The sequence below is a fragment of the Mustela putorius genome, unplaced genomic scaffold, assembly GCF_011764305.1.
Source record: "Mustela putorius furo isolate JIRA1106 unplaced genomic scaffold, ASM1176430v1.1 tig00003911_pilon_pilon_pilon, whole genome shotgun sequence".
In the NCBI taxonomy this organism is placed as follows: domain Eukaryota; kingdom Metazoa; phylum Chordata; class Mammalia; order Carnivora; family Mustelidae; genus Mustela; species Mustela putorius.
In genome coordinates, this window is record NW_025422058.1 from 1,969,388 (window position 1) to 1,994,902 (window position 25,515).

Sequence of the window (25,515 nt, forward strand, 5' to 3'; positions counted from 1 at the left end):
ACAGGCAGACTATGGTCTCTCTTGTTTGATGGACAATCTAATTAACTTAGCCTGATCTATGAAGGATTTGGCTAATATTAGGCGATGCCACTAGTCCGATTAATGTCTAGAGGGGGATGAGGGCAGGGCAGGTCCTGAATTAAATGGCTGTGTTTATAGTCAAGGGTATCCAAGAAGGAAAAGTAGATTGTAGCAGATGAGCTGATTGACGTGTCTAGAATGCACATCTTTTCACGCGCATGCACACAGATGCAGGGCGTCACGGGCAATTGTCTGTGGTTTCTCACTGGCGGTGAGCAGCTGTGCACACCCTAATCCAGCTTACTCTAGGATTGCTAGGCAGCGTGTGGCGGGAGCTGAGGAATGGCCAAAGGCAGGAACACTCTGTGGCTATTAAAATAAAACCAACTTCCTTGGTGAGGTATTCATGACCTTGACTTGACTAGTTCTGGTCTCTACCCATGTATAAAGTACTATTATGGTTTGAAAAGTATTCTGTTGATCGCTACAGTATATGAATATTTACAATAAAATTACTCTATCAGTAATAATTAGTAGTAAATCATTGGGTTCTAGAGTCAGACAGACCCCAACTTGGATCCAATACTATAATAGTTACCTAACATGGTCATGTTGTAAGATTCTTCATCCCTAAAATGAAGGTAACAATGCCTGCATATCAGTTAAGAATTCTGTGGGATAGCATGTATAGACAAATCAAAAGAACGGTGACTTAAACACAGATGGTTACATCACTCTCATAAATGAATTACAGGTATAAGCAATTACAACTGGTATAAGGCTCCAGAAAGTTATCCAGGACCTAGGATCCTCTACCTTTGTGCTGCTCTCTCTTGCTCAGCACAGGCTTCCGTCCTCAAGCTACCATGGACCACGATAGCCGCTGAGTCATTAGGAATCATGTCTGCACTCCAGAGAGTTAAAAAGAGAAAGTGGAGGAAGAGAGTGAGCTCAAAAAGAAAGACCTCCCTGAAGTTCCTTCCACAAGGGAAATCCGTGCACATGCTATAGGTTGGTACTCAGTCGTGTAAGTGCATGAAGCTGCAATGGAGTCCTTTAGCTAGTGTTTGTCATGTAGATAAACTTTGGGTACAAAGGAGAACAGGGGAATTACACTGGTAGGCAAGCAGTCCTCTCTACCACCATGTTCCCCAAAGGACTGCATGCAGATTAAACGAGTTAATACATATTAAACCCTGAGCACAGTGCCTGATACATTGTCGCACTCAGAAGCCAGCTAATCGCCAGGTATATTAAATTCTACTATTTAAAACTCCTTAAAAAGGAAATTATCTATTATTATGAAATATGTAAATACCCTTAGTCTATTTGTATTTATTGCATTTTAAAGGAAATGATTTTAAAAAGTCATAGAGTATGGAGGAAATATAGTTTAAACCAAGAGTTAAAAATTGTGCTGAAAAAAAATTATGCTTCGGAGAGTTCATAAATCAACAAAAATTTATTAAATAAAAGATCTGAAAGCTAGGAAACTGCAGAAAACTACATATATAGGAAAGGAAATGGTTTCCTTGATTTCTAGAATATTTCTCAATAATAACTCAGAAGAGATGATAATAGAATGTGGGCTTTTCCTCAATACTTCACAGATTTTCACACAGTTCAGCACAAGTGCTTGTGTGGGTGGAACGGAGGGGAAGCGGCGTGTTCCTGTTCTTCCTCAGACGTCTTTAGGCTCCGCTCACTGAGTCTCCTCTGTCTATTTTTCCATCCTCCCCCTTTTTCCCCTTTTCTCCAAGTCTCCAAGTCCTTTTCGCCCTCCCTTTGCATTCTCCTCTGGGACTGTTCTGGTGTGCTACTTTGCAATGTTTTTGAGGTTTGATGCAAATCATAATCAATGTTTTTTATCCTTTTTTAGAGGATACATCATTGTGAATCACTGTTTCCAGGCAGGAGCTGGTGCCAAGTTCTCTTAATGCTAATTCTCTCGTTCAGTGCTCTCTCAAAAGTAAAATGGAAATAAACTGCTAGAAACACAGCAGAATGGGTTTCAGCATCACACAGACCTCAGTGTGTGCTACCATATGAGAAGCACATTACTTGTTCTCAGCCTCAGTTTCCCCTTTCCCTCAAACTGATGCAATAACAGCATATGTCACAGAAGGACTTATGATATAGATTGAATATGGTACAATATTATTATGGTACAATAAGAAACATGGAACAGATAAATGTTAGCTTTGATAATAATGATGATAATAATGAAAGATGACATCAAAATCCTACAGCTAAGCCCCTGGTATCTACAAAATATTGTTATCAAATAATTATTTTATTAAATAATAATTATTTTATTATACTATTAGGTCAATGAGAACTTTCCACATGGAGCCAAACAAATAAACAAAGCTACAAAACAAATATGGATTGTTTGATTCATCTTTGGGTGAATTTCACTCCCTGGTTGAATACCACAAATTGTCCAAAGTCTTTGTGGCTACAGTCCCAGAGCTAAGATGGTTATTCGCTTTCTGTATGATGAAATACGATACCTACTCTCTGCCTTCTATCCTTTCGTCTGACCCAGAAATAGATCATCTTTCAGTTTAACTTTTTTCTTCTAACTTGACGTCATTTCCTCACTGTTCATCATTTTCTCAACAGAATAGTCCAGACTTTATCTGGTAATCTATACAGTATCAGTCTGCATTGATAAACCTTTAGTCTAATTAGGGGAATATGTTTATCCTCTGCCTGACCATCTGAAATAAATGCTCCCACTCATTCACTTTCTTCCAAAGCACATATGGTGTTGTTCTGATAATCCTTCTCCCCAAGGCACTGACATATCTTCACAGACTTTCCCTACCTTTGTCAAAAGCAAGGGTTCTTAAACTGTTTTGGCTGATGGTTGTTTCTGAAAATCTGATGAAAAAGATTGCTATTTAGGATAAGGGCAATTCACAGATGTTGCTACAGTCTGAATGTGTCCCCCTACAAAATACATGTTAAAATCTTAAACCTCAAAGTGATGGAATTAAGAGGTGGGGCCTCTGGGAGGTGATTAGGTCATAAGGGTGGAGCTCTCATGAACAGGATTAGTGCCCTTGTAAAAGAGATCCCAGAGAGAGGAGTTACCCCTTCCCCGCTATGAGTATAAAACAAGAAATCTGTATCCTAGAAAAGGATCCTCACCCAACCATGGTGGCAACCTGATCTCAGACTTCCAGCCTCCAGAACTGTGAAAATTAAATGTTTGTTGTTTATAAGCCATTCAGTTTATGGGATTTTTGTCACAGCAGCCTGAACAAACTAAGACATTGCTTAATCGCCAAGTGGCATTTCTACCTTCCTTTTGCATTTGTTTTTTCCCCAGAAGTTAACACTTTCAAAAAGTGGCCCTTTAAATCTCATGAACACTCAAACTCCGTCCTGTGGCCCATGCTCTGATCTATTGGGTATGTATTTAGTATTTTCACACCTCCTAGGGAGACTTGATCGTTCTGACAGTGGTTTGAATCAACTGTGGACTCATGCTAGCTCCCATCTTCTCCCTCCATAATGGCTAGTAGCCTCCTTTGCTTACCACAAGGCCTGGGGGTAGGAGGTGCTGGACGACAGTGTTAGAGACCCCAAGTTGGATTTTCCTGTTTTGGCTTTCTGTCTTTGAATTTATACAAAGTTTAAAATTCTCTGTAAATTATTATTTTTTAAGATTTTATTTGCTTATTTGACAGATAGAAATAACAAGTAGGCAGAGAGGCAGGCAGAGAGAGTGGAGGAAGCAAGCTCCCCGCAGAGCAGAGAGCCGGATGTGGGGCTCTATCCCAGGACCCTGGGATCATGACCCGAGCTGAAGGCAGAGGCTTTAACCCACTGAGCCACCCAGGTGCTCCCTCTGTAAATTATTTTGAAGGTGTTGTTTTGGCATAGTTTTATTCTTCCCTCTTTGTTGATCTCTATTATTTTAGGAAGAAATACTAGGACATAAGGACAGAGACAGCCATCCTTGTCTTTAACTCTGAAATTCCTCACAGATAATTCTGTTACCAGTATGAAGGGCAGGTTAGAAAAGAGGTTAAAAAATGAAAAGACTCACTTGGTGTTATTTCAATAGTATAAGTAAAACGTACTGAGGGCCATGATGAACTCTGGAAATGAAGTTATGGCAGGTTCAGATGATATTAAGAATCTGGTAAGTGACTCTGGGAAACAAAGTAAGGGTTGCAGAGGGGAGGGGGCGGGAGGAAGGGGTAGCTGGTTGATGGGTATTAAGGAGGGCATGTGCTGTGATGAGCACTGGGTGCTATATATAAGTAATGAATCGTTGAACACTACATCAAAAAGTAATGATGTTGGCTAACGGAACACAATAATTGAATTAATTAATTAAAAAAGAATCTGGTGTCAAGCAGACAGAAGAAAGGGTGACCACTAGGTTTCTGGCTTGATCATTGTGATCACTATGGAGGAACCATTTGGAGATGAAGAAGACAGGATGGGGGTAGATGGGGGAAGGAGGGGAGTACAGATAGGAAGGATTTAATGAGTTTCATTTCAAAACTAGGAGTTTGGGATGCCTGAGAAATATCCAGGAGGAATTTCTCACTGTGAATTTAGAAATAGAGAGCACACAAAAATGTTACAACTAAAGATAGAAATCTGGAAGTCCACAGCATAAAGCTGATAGAAGAAGCTGTGTTCATGTGTGAGGTTTTTCAAAGAAAAGGGAGTAGGAAAGTATGAAGGAGAAAAATCTGCCAGGATGAGAACTGGGAAGGAGCTCCTACCACTGGCAGGGGCTGAGGAAGAGGAGCCAGTGCTGAGATTTAGAAAAGAAGAGTTGGCAAGCCAGAGGAAAATGCAGCTTCCATCTTGGAAGCTGAGGGTGATATCAGTTTCTTGGTGGAAGTGTTGGTCCATCTTGTAAGTACCCTACAGAAAATAAAGGAGGAAGTGAAGATATGAACATTGAGTTGCTTGAAGACTAAAGAACTGTCACAGTTCTTAGCATTAGGCCATTGGTAATGTTTGCAAAGAACACTTCTTATGGGTTGCTGAGGATGAAGGTCGGGATCCAGAGAGTTGAGGAATGAGTAAGAGGTGAAGAATTGGGGGCTGGAAGCATAGACTTCTTTTCTATAGTGCCTTATCCATGGCAGTCCCTGAAGGACAAAATAAGAACTATAGTTAAAGTAGTTCCCCCAACTAAAGACACTCCCCCAACATTTAACACACCTGACCTGTGACCCTTTTGGCTATATGTGTACTTGCTGTTTCTTCCATGTTAAATGGGAAGTTCTGGGGCTCCTGGGTGGCTCAGTGGGTTAAAGCCTCTGCCTTTGGCTCAGGCCATGATCCCAGGGTCCTGGGATTGAGCCCCATATTGGCACTCTGCCCAGTGGGGAGTCTGCTTCCTCCCCTCTCTCTCTCTCTCTCTCTCTCTCCCTCTCTGCCTGTCTCTTTGCTCACTTGTGATCTCTGTCTGTCAAATAAATAAAATCTTTTAAAGGGGGGGGGCATTAAATGGGAAGTTCATTTATGGAAGAATATGTATCTAAGTTCTGTATGTATCACCAGAAGTGTGCGCCTATGATGAACTCAGTAAGAATCTGTTGGCTCAATGAATGAACCAATGAGACTCTAAGAGCCAAGATCCGACTGTGTTCCAAATCCCTGGCATAATACTTAGTCCCATTTTCAGGTGTCCACTGCCTGAAACATTTAGCCTCCAATTTGAAACAATGAAGAGATACCCAACCCTTAGCTTATTTTGTGAGACGTGACTGACAGCCCCTGGCAGCCACAGTAGAGGAGCTATTAGGACACTAGGAACCCTGATGGCCTGCAGTCCTATGTAAATGACCACTCTGACAGCTCCTCTCTAAAAAGGGCCTTTCAGACCCCAGTGTGCTTTACCACTGATCTGTCGTTGCACAAGTAAAGAAATATTTTTTCATCTGTAACTTCCCACAGGCACTTATTTATTTATTGCTGCTCTCTGTCATGCTGCCCGGCAAATATCCCTTTGAGCCTGTTTTGATGAGTAGCAGGGTTTGCCCTGATTGTGGGATTCGCAAGCACTTCTTAAAGTGAGACTCCAGCGTGGACTTCCAGGTCTTATCCACGTCAGCTCTGTTTTGAAAGGAAGGCTCTGACTGATAGAAATTTAAGAGAACATACCACTGAGCATGAACACAAAAACAACAGCATGTACACGGAGCTACAGAAAGAGACAGAACAAACGTGCCAGAGCTTCGTTTTTAAGAGGAAAGAACCAAAGGACAAATGTGGACCAAAATATCCAAGGCAAGATTTCATAATCCTCTTGACTTTCACCCTAGGTGTGGCTTCCTATATAGGCCAGCGATTTTTTTTTTTGAAAGCCAAATAAATAAGTGCAATAAGAGTGTTTCTTGTTAGACTTGTAATCTAAACATCTGGCAATGCTTAATTGGGCCAGCTGTCTGTGGTGGTCCCATCCTTAATATTTGCATGACACTGGCTTGAATTCCTCAAATTTCCTATGATTATCTGGATAGAGATGTGGAAGGCAAGCTACATTTCTCCATATCAGTTCAGCTTGCTTGTCAATCTTAATTCCAAATTGTGTCTACTATGTGTACAATCCTTTGTTCTATACTCTACAGCCCTACCGAGTCACACATGGATACTTCTATCTTGTCAATTTCCTCCAACCCAAGATGACAAATATTGTAGATTTTATTTGAGAATTTGGAGACAAGAGTGCAAAAGGTAGATTTACTTAGCTGCACAGCAGGACAAACAACTTAACATTGACTATTAGACGCCTCTGGCCTTGAAAATCCTGGAACTTACCCAGGGAATTTGTGGCAACCATTTTTCTACCAGGGTTTTTGCTTTGTGCCATGTTGCTGCTCTTTTTCTCCCCAAACTCACTCACCCATGGTTCCCAATGGTTTTAGGTAATTTTTTCTGTAGAACCATTTAGCTAGCCCTCTGTTTTATTGCAAAACATCTGCTCATACCCAAAAGGCCTCATCCTTCTATTTATGACCAAATAAGACTATTCCCTCCCTAGAAGGAGCTCTATACCAGTCCTTAAAATAATGCAATTTTTCCTCTCTCTGCTATTTCAAAATAGAGCTTGCATGCTGGGGCTGTCCCTGCTATGGAAATTTTGTACTTCTCTCATCACATTCTCATTAAAAAATAAATAAATAAATAAAAGAGATGAAGACACAAAGATTTATTTTGTATCTTTTGCTTTTGCCCCTAAAGAATTTACCCTAACCGCCCCCCCCATCTTGAGCGAATCTTTCTTTACAGAGTCTCTAGAAAATGCTTAAAGAAGGAAAAGTGGAAACCTTTAGTTTTGAGCATGTTCCCTGTAGTCACCAGCCTCCACCCTGGTTCAACTCATCCCAAGGGGTTTATTATATACTCCTGTGATGATTAATTTCATGTGTCAACTTGCCAAGGTCACTGGATGCCCAGACAGTAAGTCAAACATAATTCTGGTGTCTGTGAGAGTGTTCTTGAATGAGATTAACATTTGAATCAGTAGACTGAGTAAAGCAGATGTAGTTCATAGAAGAGTTGTTATCATGTTAGTCAGATTTATGACCTTGTCATTGTCTTTATTTGAAGATTAAGCATGGTTTAAGTATGGGTACCAACTTGAAAAGGGATGGATTTGTGATGGTTAATTTTATATGTCAACATTTTTAAAAAGGTTTTCACTGACATTTTATTTTATCCATTTTAACGTAAGCAAATTTTATCAACCCAAACAAAAATACTGATTATATTTTGCACCTGTTTTTAAAGCAATGTATTTCTAATAAATAAAAGGTTTTCTGAAACACACATTTTAAACCAACCATAGCTTACATCCCACATAAGGCAGCAGTAAGGTCTTTAGAATTTCTCAGGACTGGGAAGATTGTGGTCATAATATCCAGCACCGTAAATGATGTGTAATTTTTAATTTTTAAGAAACAAAAGACCAAAAAAATGGATGCCGACATTTGGACAAACATTATTCTGTGTATGTCTGTGTGCTTTTAATGAGATTAACATTTGAGTCAGTAGGTGGAGTAAAATAGATTGCCTTCCCTAAGGTGGGTGGCCTTCATCCAATCAGTTGAAGACTTTGAATAGAACAAAAAGGCTGTAGGAAAAGGTACTGCTTTGGCCTGACTGCTGAGATGAGACATTGGCTCTCCCCGTTCTCAGGCCTTTGGCTCAGATGGAACTTAAGCCCTATGCTAAGAGAGACAGATTTGTTCAGTGTAATTTTCTGAATGAGAAACTGCTATTTCCTAGGCACTGTTTGGGTACCATACACAAAGCAGTAACCAAACAGACCAAAGTCTTCCCTCATATAACATACACCCATCGGAGAAAGACAGAAATGAGAAAAATAACAGGTCAATTATTTAATACAATGGAAAGTGCTACACAGAAAATGAAAAACAGGGGAGATGAATAGAGAGTAGGGATGGCAGTAGCAATTTTTTAAAATCAAGTTGTTGGAGAATGGTTCAATGACAAGGTGACATTTAGGCAAACATCGGTACATTAGTTTCCTATTGCTGCTGTAACAAACTATCACAAACCAAGTGGCTTAAAACAACCTACATTTATTCTGTTATATTTCTGATGGTCACAAATCCAAAATCAATTTCATTCGGAAGAAACCAGGGTGTTAGCAGGGCCATGCTCACTCTGGAGTCCCTAAGGAAGAATTTGTTTCCTGACCGTTTCCAGTTTCTAGATTGCATTCCTTGGCTCAGAGCTCCTCCCTCCATCTTCCAAGCCAGAAGTACGGTATCTGGCTCTGGTGGTCACAGTACCCTTTCTGCATCTACTTTCCCTCTGTATCCTCTTACGTAAGTACATTCACAGTTGTATTTAGGGCCCACTTGGATAATTTAGGATAATCTTTCCATCTCCAGATCCTGATTTTAATCATATCTGCAAAACTCGATGGCCTTATCAGATAACATTTGCAGGTACCAAGGATTAGAAACTGGCTGTCTTTGGGGGCCATCAGTGAAACTACAGCAGGCAGAAAAGGAGTAAGCCATGCAAAATGTTGGGAGAAGATCTCACCAGGAATATAGAATGGCGATTACAGAAGTGCTGAGCAATGCAGATTCCTGTGTAGTCAATGACTGCAAGGGAAGCCAGTATGGCTAGAGTGATCTAAGCAAGCACAGAGCAGCAGGTGAGGTCAGATAAAGAATGAAGAGTGTCTAGTGGCAGAAGAGAAGCCAATCACCCTTGTGAGCTTTTTTAACTTCATCTTCTCCTTAAAGGCCCTATCTCCAAATAGAATCACAGTCTAAATACCAGAGGTTAGGGCTACGAAAATAATACACCATCACTGAGTGGGATTTATTCTAGAAATATAAGATTGTTTTAATATTAGAAAATCTATTAACTTTATATATCATATTATTTTATCTAGAGGAAAATTATGATTATCTTCATAATTGTGGTATTGCAAATAGCTTTGACAAAATTCAACACCCATTATTTAAAAAAAAAAAAAAAACCCTCAAGGTAAGAATTGAGACATAGATGCTTTCTTAAAATGTGTGTGTATGTATAAGAAGTAATAGCTTACTTCTTAAGGTATTATCTTATTTAAAGGGGAACTCCTACATGCATTTCTACTATCTCTTCTGCTAGCTGATATCATGCTAGAAATGTTAGTCAAAGTACTTACAGAAAAGAAGTTAACAAGAGACTAGGAATAATGAAGTAATACCATCTCTGGAGGGGAAGAAGGTGGGGAGATGGAGAAACCGCATGATGGGCATTAAGGAGGGCATGTGATATAATGAGCACTGGGCGTTATATATGACTGATGAATAACTGAACTCTACCTCTGAAACTATACTATATGTTAATTAGTATTTAATATAAACTTAAAAAAAGTAATACCATTTCTACTTGCAGATAATATGATAGTACACCTGAAAATCCCTAGGGAATCAATGATAAAATTATCTTAAACAATAAAATAATTCAGTGAAGAAAGAAAATATTAAATTAACATAAAAAATCAATAGTCTTCATATACACATATAACAATAGTTAAAGAACATAAAGGTAAAGGAAAGATCCATTTAAAATAGCATCAAATAAAATAGACTACTTAGGAATAAATGTACAAAATCTCTATGAGGAAGAACTGTACAACACACCCAAAGGTCACAAAAGTCAATCTGAAAAACTGAAAGACGTTTCCTGTTCTTGAATAGAATGCCTCAATATAGAGACGTCAACTGATTTACAAAATTAATGCAATCCCAATAAAAATGCAAACAAGCTATTTTTGCAGTTAGATAATTTGCTATTTAAATTCATATGGAAAAACAAACATGTAGGAATAACATGGAAAAAAATGACTAAAGGAAATTTATGAGAGACGACTAGCCCAGTAGATACTAAAACAGACTGTTAGAGAGTCACAATAATTAAGAGTATGTTACTGTGCATTTCTAGACAAATTGATCAGTGGATTAGAATAGAAAGCTCATAACTGAACAACAACAAAAACCAACAAATGGAAACTTAATATACAACACAGACAGCATTGAGAATCCCTGCCTAAAGCTGGACATTTTAAAATAAATGGTGCTCAGTCAACTAAAGAGTTGTTTGGAAAAAAAGATAAAATTAGATCCATATCTAGCACCAGAAACAAGAATAAACTCCAAATGAATCAGGAATCTAATTGAAAAACGAAACTAAACAAATCATATGAGAACACAAAGATGAATTCCTCTTTAACCTCATTATAGGGAAAGGCTTTCTAACTGTGGCTCAAAATCTAGAGACTCTAAGAAAGGATAGATAAACTTGACAGCAGTTGGGTCCCCCCCCCCCGTAATTTGCATGAAAATAAAGCCCTAAACAAAGTATAAAGAAAACTAACCAACTGGGAGAAACTAGTCACAATATATATCACAAAGGGCTAATATCCCTAACATATAAATAACTCTTAAAATTTAGAGGAAAATACAAATAATACATTATTTCTTAATAAAAATAATTTAAAAATTAAAAGGAAAATTATAACAACCCAATAAAAATGTCAAAAAGGTATGAACAGACAATTCTCAAAAATAAATAAGTAAATAAATAAAGATTAAAAATTATCCTCAAACACAAGGGAAAAAAAGTTCAAGCTCACTCCTAATGAAAGAATTGCAAATTAAGACAATGCAAAAATATTATTGTCCGTATGTCATATTGCAAAAAAATTTCAAACACAATAGAACATTCTGTGAGTGAGACTTGGGAGGGGGAAATTGCCAGTAGGAATGCATATAGGTACAGCCCCATATATAGGGAAATATAGCAACAACTAACAAAACTACACACTCACACATCTTTCAACCCGACAGTCTTACTTTTAGAAATCTACTCTGAAAATACACCACCAAGAATGAACACATATGCCTAAGGTCATTCATTGCAGCACTGTTTGTAGTAACAAAATATTAAAACAACCCAAATATCCATACATAGGAAAGTGGTTGAGTAAACTCTAGGACATCCCCATGATGCAAGTCCTATGCAGCTGTTATAGAAGCATTAGGAAGATGCCTACGGAAGGATATGGAATGATTTCAAGAATATACTGTTAAGTGAAAGACACAAAGCATAAGATTACGCTACCAGGGGATATAAGAAAAACACACTTATTTGCTCCTTTGTATAGAATAAGTGCTGGAAGAATGAATCAAAAACTATAAAGAACTGATTCCCTATAAAAAATGATGGAAAGGGGTGGCAAGAAGCAGGGACTAGGAAGGGGGTAGCAGGAACAAGATGAAATCATACTTCTCTGAGTCTATTTTTTGGTATAGCTCTAATGTATAGACCCACAGTAATGTATCACATACCCAAAAAAGAAAAAAAGGAAACCAACAAGGATGGGGAGGAGCCCAAAATAGAATATAAGCCCTGACAAGGGAACTCTATTGCATGAATTATATGAAGAGCAACCATACTCATTTGCAAGAGGGAAGAGGTGGGGGGAAAAGAACTAACCTATATAACTTTGGACATTGCAAGGCCAAAAGAACTGTGCATAAGTGCTGTGATCCAGGAATAAAAATATTTCTCCCAGTGGTATGGGTGAGAAATTGAGAAACAATTCATATGTATTCTAGATGCAAATAAATAAGCAAACATACGGTAGATAAGAAGAGCCAGGTTGGAGTTTGAAGCTAAAAACCTAAGGAAGAAAGCTAAAAATGAACCCTAGTTTTTGGATTGAAAATTCAATTATCTCAGTGAAAACTTGTGGGTTTTAATTCATATGCAAGTATATTTATATACATAAATATAGGTATTTGAGTATGACTGAATTAGCATATATATATGTATCCCTTACCTCTGTCTGAAAATAGGTGATAAGCAATGACATCCCAGTAACAATGAGGACACATAGTGCCCAGATCCGGTTTCTAAACGCTATCCTTCAATAAAAGGAACCAGGGATCCCTGGAGAAACAGTTGGTTGCAGGACTGAGGGAGTGAAAATATAAGATGAGCCTGAAAATTATGTGGTATCAGATAGTATGAAAGTGTTGAAAAAAATAGATGGAAACTTGTCAAAAACATAGGGACCAATCTAAAGAAGTTTCAAATGGATAAAGCCAGAACAATTAGAGGCCCTCCTCACTAAAATAAATAATAAAATTTAAAAATTGTATTAGATTATAACCCATAAAAAATTCTAAAAAAATTAAAAAGAGAACCAACATATGATTCCACTTATGAATATTTATCCTAAGAAAATGAAAACACCAGTTTGAAGAGATATATGCACCCCTATGTTCATAGCAGTATTATTTACAATAGTCGAGATATGGAAGCAACCTGAGTGTCCATCGATGGATGAATGGCTAAGGAAAATGTGGTATATATAAAAACTGGAGTATTAGCTGTAAAAAAGAATGCAATTTTGACAACATAGATGAATGTAGAAGATATTATTCTAAGTGAAATATATCAGACAAAGACAAATGCTATATGATTTCATTTATATATTGAATCTATAAAACAAAACAAATAGATACACAAAACACAACAGAAACAGATGCACAGATACAGGAAACAAAGTATTAGTTCCCAGAGTAGGAGAGGCTGGGGAGGTGGACAAAGTAGGTGAAGAGGACTGAGAAGTACAGATTTTTAGTTATAAAATAAATAAGTCATGGGGATATAATATACAGCATAGGGAATATCATCAATAATATTGTAATACTTTTGTATAGTGACAGATGGTGACCAGAGTTATCATGGGGATCCTTTTGTAATGTATAAAAACCTTGAATCACTATGCTGTACACCTGAAACTATTAAGATATTGTACATCAATTAAACTTCAATAAAACAAACAAATACATAATGGTGGAATAATGAAAAATCCACAAGTCCATATTGATACAAATAAATAATCACACATCTTTATTTAACACATTAGGAAGAAAAGATAGCCCTTTAAAATTCTATTTAATAATATAGAGAGAAATATGAATTCACTATTGGCAAATACCACAGTAATAACTTTTTGCAGACAAGATCAGCAGATAGATGCTAAAATTATTAATCAAACATTTGAAGAAAATATAGATTTGTGCATTCTGAAAGTAACTTCCAAAGAAATTTGTTAACTGCAAAGGAGAAGATAGTAACTTTACAGTGAAGGAATCCAGCAGAAACCACCCTAAACAAGTAATCAAGGTCAACATTCCTGGTAATCAAACTTATCAACATATGAACCCCATGATAGGATGTATTGAAGCAGACACAAATCATTTCTGTGGTCTACTTGCCAAAAAAGTATATCCTCAATTCAATTATGAGAAGACATTAAGCATCCACAGTTGAAGAGCATTCCACAAATCACTGATTGATAACCTTCGAAAGCATCAAGATCATGAAGGACAAGCAGTGACTTATAAAAGATAAGAAAAGACAAAGGGGCTGTTACCAACTGCAGGAGATTTTATTTATTTATTTGACACACAGAGAGAGATGACAAGTGGGCAGAGAGGCAGGTGGGGGGGGGAGCAATCTCCCCCCTGAGCAGAGAGCCAGATATGGGGCTCGATCCCAGGACCCTGAGATCATTACCTGAGCCGAAGGCAGAGGCTTTGTAAGGGCCTACTTAGCCAGAACAACTCCCTCTCGGTTAAACAGCCATTTTGTTGTTTGTGCAGTAAAACTTAAACTGTCCCTGTCCCCCCCCCCCACCACCCAAAGGAACTTACTTAAAAGCAAGTCTGGGAAACCAGTAAAATATGGTTGACCAGTCCCTGATAACAGAGCCCAAATACAAGGACGGGTCAGGTCAGGTGGAGATAACAGAGCCCAGAATGCAAGGACGAGTCAGGCCAGGTGGAGACATCCAATCAGTAAAGCACACATACTATCTCCCTAACCACCAAAGAATGTAAACCCTGCCTTTTGGGCGCCAAACTTGAGCGCCAATTCTGACCAGAGTGATAGCTAGTTTAAACAGCTACTGTAGGGTAAATTGTAATTCAATTGGCCACCCACGTGTGACCTAACATGACTATGCAACTTTCTCTGTGTGTTACATTCTCATTGGCCACCTGTATGTGGCCAGGCTCAACCACATGGCCTTTGCTCTATAAAAGCTAGTTTGTAAGGCTGGGGGTCATCTCTGTCTCTGTAGGAGACAGCCTCGACCAGTCGGTTTGATTCTTGATACTGGCGCAAAATAAAGTTTTGCTTGACTTTTACGTTGTATCAGTCTTGCTCCTTTGATAATGGACCCCATCAGCTTAACCCACTGAGCCACCCAAGCGCCCCTGTAAGTCTAAAGTTAAAATATATATATATATATGTATGTATATATACACACACACACATATATAAACAATTATTGGGCTCTGATTTATCACAACAGCAAGGTCCAAATAATCTAATTGTTTCTTCTTGCAACCCAGTCTTGGAACTCTCCTGTGATATATCCTTTAAGAGTCCTGGTTGTTTGGCTTCTCCTTTGAGTATATGCCTTGCTGCCACATGCCTACCCAATAAGACATTCACTGCTGCTTTTATAGAGCACATCCAAAATCCAGCTCTGCTTGCTCATAATCCAAGAGACATAACTGACCCTGGCTAGTTTATAAGAATGACTTTCTGAATCTATTTTCAAGGTTTAGTTTTTCTATATACAAGTGGAAAATTTATTGAAAGAAAAAAATTTTTAATTTAAAGTGGGTTCTACGTGAGCTTTCCTTCTTTCATTTAATATAAAACGTTGTCTTAAGAGTTAAAACAAGTTTTGAAATCTAGAGAAATATTTCATTACGAGTACAAGGAGACAGATGAAAGAAGTGATAATAGAAGACAAAGTTGACTTTTGATAATAATTTTTACTACTTTCAATTTTAACATGCCACGACTCAACTTCCTGTCTGACTACATCTGGAAGCCTCTTCTGTACTAAGTTATATAAACCGAGGAGTGATGTCAAACAGAGTGGAAGGTGTTTACTCCCCAGGAAATATCTATTTCCTCATTGTGAATCTTCAACACTAATTTTCTGGCTTATTTCTCTCTTCACTCCTATCTCTGCATCTCTTGCCATCTACCGAGGCTTCCAAATCTCTCTATCTCCATCAGGATACAACAGCACTAATTTTAAAAAATAAGAGTTAAAATACCATCTAACTGTGAGTTTGCAGTAAAAACTCCCTGATTCTGATGTAGGTCTGTATCAGAATGCAAATATATTTAATGATAGGGCTAGTTTAAAACTAGGCAAAATTGTGAAGAAACTGAAATTTATCCACTTTTCTTACCCTCCTCATTTTTTCACTCAAACATACATACATACATACATACATACATACATACATAATACATTTATTTACTTATTTATCTATCTATTTATTTATTTGAAAATTATATAGAGAGAGTGAAATGAGAAAACATCCATTAGAGTTTCATACTTTGGTAGGAAAACAGATAAACAAGCAAATATGGTATCACATAAGGGCTATAATATTTGTATGAATCTTCTTTGATTTAAACAATAACAATGATCTAAATAAAGGATGTGCTTTTATACAAAAAGTAGAGTTTTTTAGCTTAGACCAATAAAAAGAAAAGAAATGATGGTATAGACAAAACAACCATTAATTTAATCTCTTGTAATTTAATTGTTTTCTTCCCATGGCACTAATTCTTTACCTTTCTTGTGCTCATCATAGCATTCTGCTTTGTCTACAATTTATCTTCAGAGAACCATCTTCCTCAGTACTTTTGTGGTATTTTAAAATGAAGGCTATGCTGCCCATTTCCTCCTGTCTCTTAACACTTAGGGATATGCCATCTACACTGAGAAGTTTTGATTGCCTGCAAATATTTCAGAGCAAAACAAAACAAACACAAATCTTATTTGGTAAAATCATTTTGGTTTGATGAATCTAGTCAAGTGAAAATATTGGGTTGGTTCCTGTATTTAATTTCCTGTTTTCTCTAATAATCCCTTATTCTGTGGTGAGGGGCAGAGGAACAAGAAGAACAAGGACCGTTATTTATTTTTACTCAACATAACTCACATTGCTGTCAACATTTACGTAATCTAGAGCTGTCTGGAAGTCTAGAGTAACTCCTAAAGTTCTTTCCTTGGATTGTAGCTGTTCCTTGAAAGCTAAAACTTTCCAAGTGCTGGTTTTACACTCCTGGACACTTGCCCACATCCATGTGTTGTCTCTTGGACATGGTTGTAAGTGATTACGTTTTAAAGAAACAAATTCATGACAGTCATTCTTAGATTATAATCTAAATAATTAATTCCCTTCTGATTTTTCTATGAGTTACTAGTCAACTCCTCTCCTTGTCTCTAGTCCATGTATATGCTAGAACATGAGTTATAGTCATTGTGCTATTCACTAAATATGTTGTAGTTATTAGTGCCATTCACTAAAGAAGAGAGAAGCAAACTTTTGTTGCATTAAGCTTCTATCATTTAGGGATATTTATCACTGCGGCAAACCCTAGCCTATTTTTACTGGTGTCCTGCTGAACATGCAGGATTCAGTATGGTGAACATAGTGATTTTCCCCTCCAGGAGCTAAAGGTCTGGTGGCAGAAAAGAAGAGTAAACGAATGATTCCATCCTGGATGAAAGCATTCAGTCTTTACTCATCAATGAGTGCCTACTATGCACCAGTCAGAAAAATGGAGAGCAAATAGGAGGTTGCAGCCCGTCTTTATTGAGCTTACGTAAAGTGTTATGACGCTGCTAATGTAGGTGATGGTTATGGTGCAAAGAGAGTCACAAAATGGGGAACTTTGAACTGGCTGGGGAACTCCAGAAAGACTAACTGAAGTAGTTAGATGTGTCTTGAGATATGAATAATGAAAACAAATTAATCAGGTAAGGAGATGTAAGAAGTCTTCTGAGCACAGGGATCCACATGTGCGAAGACACAGTAAGAAAAGCGTGAGCGGGAAGAACTCGAACAAGGCGGGGGTGATAGGAGCTGAGTGAACAAAGAATGAAGTGTGATGAGATGAAGTCCGTGTTGAATAGTTGTGTCTTAACTTTTAAAGTGCCACAGAAGCTCCTGAAGAGTTATTGCGGGGGCCATGGAGATTAGATTTGTATTTCAAAAGAATCATGTGGAGAACGGATCTGAGTGGCTACTAGTAGAGCAGAGGTTATTACAGTAGCCTAAATGGAAATAGAAACGGTGGATTCACAGAAATCTAAAGGATAAAGATCAGCAAGGCTCAGTAATGAATAGGAATCAAAGATAAAAAGAAGGAGGAACAATTCCTAAGGTTATTGTCTTGAGTAAGGCTCTGCTCATACTTCCCTTCACAGAAATATGGCGATTCTGACAAAGGGGAGGAAAATCTTTCCCTCAATCCTCCTGTGCTCAATGGCTGGGGCCCATGAGTCCCATGGCTAAAAGACAGATTAACAAGAGAAAATATAGGCTTAATTATGTAAATATGCACAAAACTTCACAAAGAAACATGTCCTCAAGGAGGCAGCCAGATGAAGGAGGTTTATATACCATCTAGGCTAAACAAAAGGAAAGGAAAGAAACTTACCGGAAAGGGAAAGGGGGAAATGGGTTGTAAGTAAGAGTTGCAACCCACGGCATGCAGGTACGTCTCTCAGGTGATAAAAGTTCTCTTCAGAAATAGCTCCCTTCCTGATATTTCCTGAGATTTCTCCCTTCCTGAGATTTCTTTACAAATGGAAAATTTCTTTACAAAAGGGAAACACAGACTCTATTTTTAGACAGGGGAAGGTGAAGAGCTTTTTCTGTCTCTGTTCTCCGTTGCCTTTAACTCAGAATAATCCAAATGTCAAAAGGGCATTTTTTAGGGAGCATATTCTGGCACCTTTCGTGCCAAATTAAGGATGGCTGAGGATGAGTATGAGTTCCCACTGAGATGTGCAAGAAATGTCCACAGTATTGAATACCATTGATTATGTTTTCTTTTCTTTTTTTTTTTAATCTTTTTTTTTTTATTATTTTGTTTATTTATTTGACAGACAGAGATCACAAGTAGGCAGAGAGGCAGGCAGAGAGAAAGAGGAAGAAGCAGGCTCCCTGCTAAGCAGAGAGCCCAATGTGGAGCTCGATCCCAGGACCCCGGGATCATGACCTGAGCTGAAGGCAGAGGCTTTAACCCACTGAGCCACCCAGGTGCCCCTTGATTATGTTTTCTTGAAAATACTTTCTTCTCTTGGTATCTACCTGGTATTCTTCTTACCTTTCTATATCCTCTTATGAAGTATATTTGCCTCTCCTGAACTCTAAATGTGGGAGTGCCCCAGCACTGTGCTTGGACTCCTCTCTTCTCTATCTTACTTGCTCCCTACGTGATCTCACCCAGTGCCATGGCTTCCCATACCACCTACACTGTGACAGCTCACCAGTTGGGATCTAAGTCTCGAATGTTGTGTTATCTAGAAGCTGGCACCTACATGACAAGAATTTTATAGGTTTTCTTTCATGCACAAGATCTCCTGTTAACTGTCTGCCTCCCACACTGAAACACACGGGGGCTTCCTTTGTGATCCACAAAAGAGGGAGAGCCTTGAACTCACAAATAAACAAACTTTAAAAGGCTGTTTGAAACAGAGCAGTCAGCAGACAGACAGTTGGAAAGCATTCAGATATACATTTGAAGATATAGAAGAAAATCACTTTTTTTAGAAGATCAAGAAGAAATATGGAATTGAGCATTATTTAGAAGTTTAAGATGCCCACATGAGTAAAACAGAATATCTTTATGTTATTTTAGTTTTAATGTTTCGAATTGGTTCCATGGCGTCCTGGTGACTATAGAGGACCTGATTTCACAATATCCAGATGGGAATACTTTGCAGAACTCCAGATTTATATCTGCAACCTCTCACCGGGCATCTCTGTGAGGATGTCAAATACACATCTCAAAGTCAACCTGTCAACCTCGAGCCTCTGCTTCTACCCACCAACTCCTCCTGCACCTGTTGCCATTGCAATTAACAGTAACACAGTCGTTTCACCCTCACATGCCCAAATCTTTGGAGTTGTCATAGTCTGAATTCTCTGGAGAAGCAGTGCACCAATAGGAGAGGAAACAAATATAAGGGAATGATGTGGGAAAAAAGAAAAAGATAAGTTTCTTATCTGCCTACAATCCACAGACAAGGCCTTGAAACAGGTAAAGTGATCTCATCAGTTGTCTTGATGTTGACACTTTGCTAAGAGCAAAAGGCAATATTAGCTTAATAATATCTCGACCGCCTAGGATCCTGTGAGTCTAGTTTAAACATATAGAAATTCCTTTGAAAACTTCCTTCATCACTACCCGCCAAGATATAGGTTAGCAATTATCCTCCAAGCATATGGTCTACTGATACACATTAGAAAGGTCTCATGACTACAGTTTTATTGAAGAGTAATAAATGACCTTTTTCTAACAATAGCTAGTCCCCTCAGGGTCCTGGAAACCTTGCTTCCAAAATTCTTTAGTGACTTATGCTATCCCTAAAACCCTCCCAACTTGGAAGTATAGAATCAGTCACCAGTCACCACCCCAGGGCAGCTCTTTCTGCCCACCAGGCCTGTAACCATGCTTCAATAAAACCACCTTTTCGCACCAAAGATGTCGCAGAATTCTTTCTGGACCATTTTCTCTTGAACCCCAACACTTCCACATCAGAGGACATGAGTTTATTTAACTGAAATGCAAAGTTCAAGGTGCAGGTGATTAGTGTGGGATAAATTTGGATTAGTTTATAGGAGCTGACTATAAAATGCCTTATGGGAACTTTATGCCAGATAATGGGGGGGACACTGGAAATTTTAAGAAAGGAAGCGACAAGGCCTATTTCTATTCCGAAAAATAAAATCATAAACTTAAAATCGCAATTTAGACAATGTAGTAGAGAGGCCAAGAAGTTGAGTGGTTGCTCCTGAAATGATCTTGCCTATAATAAGCTGACTCTCAGTGTTACTGTGTCTTCTCAAGGAGAGAGACACAAAAGGGCCAACAACATTATTAAAGGTGGGAATCCACCTCCATGAAATATAAACAAAAATTATTAGGAAAAAAGTGATATGATTATAGGTTTATATGTTACATTGAAATAAAAAGTCATTTTGAGATAATAAATATAATTGTAACAATGATTTGGGTACACACAGGAACTGAGGAACTAATTATTTTCCCCCTCTAAAGTGTCTACTGCTGTTTATCAAGCTTGGGAGATAAATGCTTTAATTCATTGCATTTCTATAAATCCCCTTGCAGTGCCTTCTTTATCAGCGCACTTACAAAATGAATTGGTTTTTCTAACACTTACTAACTTTTTTCAATTAGCATACTTATATTTGCACTTTATTTAATTCAGTTTTTCTTCAGTTAAAGTATCTTATCAACTTATCACCAAAAAGTGGATTCCAGAATCAATCAGAATTTGAAAATTTAATTTCCTCCCTTATGAATAGAGTCCACCTCTTCTCACTTCTGCATGATACCCACTGCTTTCATGAAATCAAAACCAGTAACTCTGCTCTTGGTAGTTTAGCTGCTGTAAAAAAACTGAAAAATTAAATTGCAAGTTGGCACAAAAGCTTGGAATATCACGAAGAAGACTGACTACTTTTTTTTTTTTTTTTTTTTTTCAAAAAAGAATTAAACTCTCCGGGCATGAATTTTCCTTAATGTGAATTGTTTTTTTCTTCCTCAGAACATAGAACTTAGTAACTTAATTTGTATTTACATTCAATCAAGAAACAACATTCTGCCTTTTATAATACTCACTATATATATCAGAATAATAAGTATCCATATGTATTTTTGTTGTTTTTACTTCTCTAAGTACCTCCTAAAAGAGGATGAAGTAGCATTTCAGAAATGGGAGGAAGAAATAGAAGGATGTAGTTAAACTTTAAGCACATGAAAGAACAGAACAGATCTAAGGTGATCTGTTGTACAAAGAGCTCTTAGGTACTTTCAAATATTAGCCTGGACAAGAGAACAGCTGCCTTTTCCTCATTCCTTCTCCTTGGATACAGAGTGACTCAGATTTGATTTATTCGGCTCCTGTTTTTTATCCATTTCTGAGCCTTCTGGATGCAAATCCAATACCACCCACCTCAAGTCTGACCCCTCAGCTTAACTAAATTTTAGACCACCTTCTTCCTAAGTATAGGCTCCTGACATCCCTTTTCTTTCCTTCCCTCCCCCCCGACATCCCTTTTCTTAGAGCATTTACTTTATTCTTTCTCTGACCATTTGGAACACAAATTTTCTACAACCCAGGAATGCCCTTCTCAGACCCATAAGCCACGTTTTTAGAAATGTAGTCAGAAAGAAAGAAAGAAGAGAGAAAGGAATGAATGAATGAATGAATGAATGAATTCGGTCTCAGTCTCCCCGTTCCTGTGGGAGGACTGGAGCCTAACTTAATGATAAGCACTAATTAGCAAACTCAGACGGGTTAATCACACAGACATCCATGGCTGTCCACTCCTTTCATTCTAGCTCACTTCAGTGCTTAAAACTCTCCCACCTTTTGTTGCAGTGAAATTTAGTTCATTCTCTCTCTCCTATTGCAATAACCTCGACTCTTATACTAATAATCTTGAATAAAGTCTTCCTTGCCTCTAGAACTCCACAGTAGCAATTTGACAGATCACAGGCTGATGTTGCCCGTTGGTAGAGACAGTCAGAGCCTTGTTTAGGCATAGTTTTAATGGTTGAGCCCCCAAAGGAACAAAAATACATAACTGGAGGTTTTGAGTGTGTGTGCCTGGGTGTGAGTGTGTGCACACACACACGCACATGTGTGCGTGTGTTGTATGGGTGAGTTAGGGAACATCTGTCCCTTGGTTTCACTTTCTCATCTGTAGAAGCCCTGTCTCATCCTTCCCCTCCCGGGGGTGAGGAGTGAATTGTTTATGCGGTAACCTTGAGAATAGAGATCTGCTGACAATAAGGCCAACTTGGCAGGGCAGCCTGAGAGAGTAAAGTAAGCATTATGTGTTTGTTAAATTAATCAACTGAAATATAAACAAATAAGTTTCAAACTCAGGCACACAGCAGGTAGATCATTTCTGACATTCTCAAATGCTATTTTTCAGGTCAGTGCTTACAACAAATTGAAGATACTAAACTTACAAATTCTGTTAAAATACTTAAGGAGATTTAATTAAGTTGCTCAAGGAATTGAGTGTTTAAAAGAGCTTAAATCATTAGACTTGAGCTAATCAATATTAATTAAAGAATAAGTAAAAGAGTTAAGGTGCCTGGTCTTTCCCAAATGCAATATTTAGATTTATAAATGACATGATAAAATTTGGGAAAAACAACTTAAAAACTCTAGGAAAATGTGGCTTTTGGTTTTGTAGCTTTAAGAAATTGTCAATTTAACTGCAAACTGTAAAAGTATATTAATTGCCAAAAGGCATTCTAGAAACTCACATTAACTAATAAAATACAAATAATTCCAGTCTTTCAGGGGTTATTTTGAAAAGCATGATAGCAGATGTGAATGCCACTAAACGCTCAATAAATGGATTCTGAATATTGACTCTGGGGAAATTATCTATACAGACTTCTTTAAAAGATTTTATTTATTTCAGGGAAAGAGAGAGAGAGGAGGAGAGAGAGAAGGAGAGGGAGGGGGAAAGAATCTTAAGCTAATTAGGCACTGAGCGTGCAGCTTGATACAGGGCTCAAACCCAGGACCTGAGATCATAGCCTGAGCAGACACCAAGAGAAAATGCTCTGACAGAGCCCAGTACCTTATCTGTATAAACTTTGAATAGTTTTTTTTTTTTTTTAAAGATATCAGTAATCAAAAGTTAATGGCCTTTTAAGATAAATCTTCTGTATTCTAAAATGTCAAGAAAAATATTATTTATTTTTAATTATATTTATTTTAGCAACATATTGTTAAAAAGAAGACACCAGGCCAAAAATGGAGTCCTTTATGTCTCAGATCTCTTAAAACAAGACTTAATCACTTTCAGCTCTCCCAGAAATGGAAGCGTAAACCAGTCAAATCCAAATCACCTGATCAGCACTAGTTAGGTAATCCGCCTCAGAGGCCCCTGTGATCCCTTGCTGGAAAGTGACCTTACAATAGGCAACCTGCTGCTTTGTCTAGTTTAGCTTCCTTGCGCCCACTCCTTTCTGCCTAAAAGTCTTTCATTTTGCACAGTTCCTTGGAGCTTCTTCCTGTCTGCTAGACGGGATGGTACCCGATTCATGAATCACTGAATGAAGCCAACAAAATCTTTAAAATTTACTCCGTTGGATTTTTGTTTCTTAACAATATCAAATTTCAATAAGCCCTCCTTTATCCAGTGTCCCAATTCTACATATGAGTGAAATTTTAAATTTTTAATGTTGTCAAACCCACCTAACATGGAGTCATTTACATTGGGAATAAAATGGAGGGGGCAATTGCAGGCACAGAAAGAAAATTTAAAAAATGTAGCCTTACCTAACATAAGATGCCGGAATTCACAGCTCTTTTTAGAAATCAGCAGAGGGTACCTACTGAACCCCACAGGCCCGGTCTGTTGATGCCAGCTCTGGGCTTTCCTTGTTTCCCTGACTCGCCTATCCTGATCCAAGCAAGGAAGAGGCAACCAGTCAGCTGAAAAAGCCAAACTTCCACGTTTGCCTTGTAAAAATTCCTTCATCTATAAGCAACTCAGAACTCACTATTCCTGTAGCCTTGGGTTTCCGGGATCGTAGGGTGAAACCCTTGGAATAAATTCACCTTCTTCCTTTGTTTTACTCAGTGTGCTGAGTTTGGTTTTTGACAGTGTTTTAAGGATATGAGACAGCTTTTACTAGAAATAAGGATGACACAATTAGAGAACTACCATCTAACTTGACTGTTTTAAATTATTATACAGGTAGAAGGCCATCACGCTGAGTATCTTAAACTGACTCACGGAGTATTTCTGTTCTAGTTGTATTGACACACACATACAAAATACAACAACAGCAACAACAAAACCCTGAAATATGAGAGCTACTCTGTAAAGAGATTTCATTACTTACTGGAATCCCCAAAGATTCAGGTATATTTGGCTTAAGTTATAGAACAGGTAGGAACTGGACAGTGGCTGTGATACAAATGCATTTTATATAACTAAATGTCCACTGTCACATATGTGATTTACCCAGTTATCAAACAGTCCCTATGGGTTATATAATACATTTCAAGGAGATCTAATATATTCCGTGAGCATCAGCAAATAATTTAGTGAAAACATGGGAACTTCCTCTACTCAGACTTATGAAGGCAGGTCTTGTTTCTCTGAGTAAATGCATCACAAAGATAGCATTACCATGTAAATGGATGCCATCAATGGAAAATCAGTGGCACTTAATAAAAAAGCTAATTGCAACACATTCAAGAAGAAAAACCTGGAGAGACTTCTCAGAAGCTAAGTGAAAAATAGCTTTGGGTTTAAGTGTCATTAAAGAAAGAAAGAAACTAAACAGAATGCAAAAATGTGGGAATGCGGGGAGGTAACAAGGCAGAGTGGAAGGAGATGAAGGAAGACTTCTGCAAACGGATTTGAGGGAGGAGAAGAGGAAAGAGGAAGCAGGAACAGTGAAATCCCCATCAATAACAAGTGGAGGCATTTCTCAAGGCCATTCCATGAAGTAGAAAAAGAGGACCCTGGAGAAAACAGCATGCCCCAAGGCCAATCTGTTGTACCGGGCACAGGCTGACCTAGCTCTGTGAGCTGTCAGAGAGAATTGTGTGTGCATAGCTGAGGGAGAAATTCAGACCTTTCTATTTTTCATTAGTTCAATAAAAACCAGGACACAATCAACATAACAAAAGGTGTGCCGATTACTTAATATAATTCTACTGCATTCATCAAAAGCCTTTCTCTCTTAAAAACCTGTTCTCCACAAGTTGTTAGATGTCTTACAGAAAATGAAAGGCATCATCAAGGAAACCCTTGTGCTCAGATGCATTAGGGAAAGCATAGA

General features: G+C 38.0%; 1 pseudogene; it reads right to left on the reverse strand.

Annotated features, from left to right (window-relative positions):
• The window catches only part of LOC101685387, a 58,672-nt pseudogene extending 34,472 nt beyond the window's left edge, over positions 1-24,200 (reverse strand).
• Positions 24,201-25,515: the final 1,315 nt, after the last annotated feature.